The sequence below is a fragment of the Etheostoma spectabile genome, chromosome 15, assembly GCF_008692095.1.
Source record: "Etheostoma spectabile isolate EspeVRDwgs_2016 chromosome 15, UIUC_Espe_1.0, whole genome shotgun sequence".
Classification (NCBI taxonomy): Eukaryota; Metazoa; Chordata; class Actinopteri; order Perciformes; family Percidae; genus Etheostoma; species Etheostoma spectabile.
The window spans coordinates 23,350,252-23,354,451 of record NC_045747.1 but is presented as its reverse complement, the minus strand read 5'-3'; positions in this window follow the sequence as shown (position 1 = coordinate 23,354,451).

Sequence of the window (4,200 nt, the reverse complement as noted above, 5' to 3'; positions counted from 1 at the left end):
GTTTCTATGGTGTACTACTGCGTATCGGACCCTGTTTCTATGGTGTACTACTGCGTATCGGACCGTGTTTCTATGGTGTACTACTACGTATCAGACCCTGTTTCTATGGTGTACTACTGCGTATCGGACCCTGTTTCCATGGTGTACTACTGCGTATCGGACCGTGTTTCTATGGTGTACTACTACGTATCAGACCCTGTTTCTATGGTGTACTACTGCGTATCAGACCCTGTTTCTATGGTGTACTACTGCGTATCGGACCCTGTTTCTATGGTGTACTACTACGTATCAGACCCTGTTTCTATGGTGTACTACTACGTATCAGACCCTGTTTCTATGGTGTACTACGGTGTATCAGTTTCTATGGTGTACTACTGCGTATCAGACCCTGTTTCTATGGTGTACTACTACGTATCAGACCCTGTTTCTATGGTGTACTACGGTGTATCAGTTTCTATGGTGTACTACTGCGTATCAGACCCTGTTTCTATGGTGTACTACTACGTATCGGACCCTGTTTCTATGGTGTACTACTGCGTATCGGACCCTGTTTCTATGGTGTACTACTACGTATCAGACCCTGTTTCTATGGTGTACTACTGCGTATCGGACCCTGTTTCTATGGTGCACTACTACGTATCAGACCCTGTTTCTATGGTGTACTACTACGTATCAGACCCTGTTTCTATGGTGTACTACTGCGTATCGGACCCTGTTTCTATGGTGTACTACTACGTATCAGACCCTGTTTCTATGGTGTACTACTACGTATCAGACCCTGTTTCTATGGTGTACTACGGTGTATCAGTTTCTATGGTGTACTACTGCGTATCAGACCCTGTTTCTATGGTGTACTACTGCGTATCAGACCCTGTTTCTATGGTGTACTACTACGTATCAGACCCTGTTTCCATGGGGTCTACTACGTATCACCCTGTTTCTATGGTGTCTACTGCGTATCAGACCCTGTTTCTATGGTTTACTACTGCGTATCAGACCCTGTTTCCATGGTGTACTACTACGTATCAGACCCGTTTCTATGGTGTACTACTGCGTATCACCCTGTTTCTATGGTGTACTACTGCGTATCGACCCGTTTCTATGGTGTACTACTACGTATCAACCCTGTTTCTATGGTGTACTACTGCGTATCGGACCCTTTTTTTCTATGTGTACTACTACGTATCAGACCCTGTTTCTATGGTGTACTACTCGTATCAGACCCTGTTTCTATGGTGTACTACGGTGTAATCATTTCTATGGTGTACTACTGCGTATCAGACCCTGTTTCTATGGTGTACTACTACGTATCAGACCCTGTTTCTATGGTGTACTACGGTGTATCAGTTTCTATGGTGTATACTTGCGTTCAGACCCTGTTTCTATGGTGTACTACTACGTATCGACCCTGTTTCTATGGTGTACTACTGCGTATCGACCCTGTTTCTATGGTGTACTACTACGTATCAGACCCTGTTTCTATGTGTACACTACTGCGTATCAGACCCTTTTCTATGGTGTACTATGGCGTATCAGACCCTGTTTCTATGGTGTCCTACTGCGTATCGACCCTGTTTCTATGGTGTACTACTGTATTCGTTTCTATTGTACTACTGTGTATCTTTCTATGGTGTACTACTGTGTATCATTTCTTATGGTGTACTACTGCGTATCAGACCCTGTTTCTATGGTGTATACTGCTTCAGACCCTGTTTTCTATGATATAAATACTAGCGATCAGACCCTGTTCTATGGTGTACTACTGCGTATCAGTTTCTATGGTGTTGACTACTGCGTATCAGACCCTGTTTCTATGGTGTACTACTGCGTATCAGACCCTGTTTCTATGGTGTACTACTGCGTATCAGACCCTGTTTCTATGGTGTACTACTGCGTATCAGACCCTGTTTCTATGGTGTACTACTGCGTATCAGACCCTGTTTCTATGGTGTACTACGGTTTCAGTTTCTATGGTGTACTCTGCGTTCACCCTGTTTCTATGGTGTACTACTGCGTATCAGACCCTGTTTCTATGGTGTACTACTGCATATCACTTTCTATGGTGTACTACTGTGTATCAGTTTCTATGGTGTACTACTGTGTATCAGTTTCTATGGTGTACTACTGTGTATCAGTTTCTATGGTGTACTACTGTGTATCAGACCCTGTTTCTATGATATACTACTGGGTATCAGACCCTGTTTCTATGGTGTACTACTGCGTATCAGACCCTGTTTCTATGGTGTACTACTGCGTATCAGTTTCTATGGTGTACTACTGCGTATCAGACCCTGTTTCTATGGTGTACTACTGCGTATCAGACCCTGTTTCTATGGTGTACTACTGCGTATCAGACCCTGTTTCTATGGTGTACTACTGCGTATCAGACCCTGTTTCTATGGTGTACTACTGCGTATCAGACCCTGTTTCTATGGTGTACTACTGCGTATCAGACCCTGTTTCTATGGTGTACTACTGCGTATCAGTTTCTATGGTGTACTACTGCGTATCAGACCCTGTTTCTATGGTGTACTACTGCGTATCAGACCCTATTTCTATGGTGTACTACTACGTATCAGACCCTGTTTCTGTGGTGTACTACTGCGTATCAGACCCTGTTTCTATGGTGTACTACTACGTATCAGACCCTGTTTCTATGGTGTACTACTGTTCAACCCTGTTTCTATGGTGTACTACTGCGTATCAGACCCTGTTTCTATGGTGTACTACTGTGTATCAGACCCTGTTTCTATGGTGTACTACTGCGTATCAGACCCTGTTTCTATGGTGTACTACTGCGTATCAGACCCTGTTTCTATGGTGTACTACTGTGTATCAGTTTCTATGGTGTAGTACTTCATATCGACCCTGTTTCTATGGTGTACTACTGGTATCAGCCCTGTTCTATGGTGTACTACTGCGTATCAGACCTGTTCTATGGTGTACTACTGCGTATCGACCCTGTTTCTATGGTGTACTACTGTTATCAGTTTCTATGGTGTACTACGTGTATCAGTTCATGGTGTATACTGTGTATCTGTTTCTATGTTGTACTACTGCGTATCAGACCCTGTTTCTATTGGTGTACTACTGCGTATCAGACCCTGTTCTATGGTGTACTACTGCGTATCAACACCTGTTTCTATGTGTACTACTGCGTATCAGACCCTGTTTCTATGGTGTACTACTGCGTATCAGACCCTGTTTCTATGGTGTACTACTGCGTATCACTTTCTATGGTGTACTACTGTGTATCAGACCCTGTTTCTATGGTGTACTACTGCGTATCACTTTCTATGGTGTACTACTGTGTATCAGACCCTGTTTCTATGGTGTACTACTGCGTATCAGACCCTGTTTCTATGGTGTACTACTGTGTATCAGACCCTGTTTCTATGGTGTACTACTGTGTATCAGTTTCTATGGTGTACTACTGTGTATCAGACCCTGTTTCTATGGTGTACTACTGTGTATCAGTTTCTATGGTGTAGTACTTCATATCAGACCCTGTTTCTATGGTGTACTACTGTGTATCAGACCCTGTTTCTATGGTGTACTACTGTGTATCAGACCCTGTTTCTATGGTGTACTACTGTGTATCAGACCCTGTTTCTATGGTGTACTACTGCGTATCAGACCCTGTTTCTATGGTCCCATGTACTGTCACTACCGTGTACTACCTGTACTCTAAGACTTTACAGTACAGGTAGTACTGCCAACTCCTTACTGATGATGGAGATTTATACTTTACAGCATTTAGACTTTATACATAAAGTTATATATATATACCATATATATCACGTTATGTATGAAGTACTGTATATATACTGTATGTATGTCTGAATGTATTTTCACATATTTTAGAGCCCAAAACGACTGATCCATTCATCCAGGAAATAATCGGCAGATTTATTGGAGACTGAAAATCGTTAGTTGTAGATAAGTTAACGAGACGCAGCGAACGGAACGAGACGAAATGTTTTAAAGATGAATCAAAAAAAAAATATTTTTTTATTTTTTCATACGATTTGATGATTCTTAGAAGAGGTTTCTGAAAATGATCCCTAATATTAATATATAGACAATAATATTGAAGTAATCTATTATTCTATTGTTAGACTTCCAGTGATAACCCACCCAACTAAAAACCCCCCCCCCCAACCCCCCCCCCCCCCAACCCCCCCCCCCCCCCATGCAGTA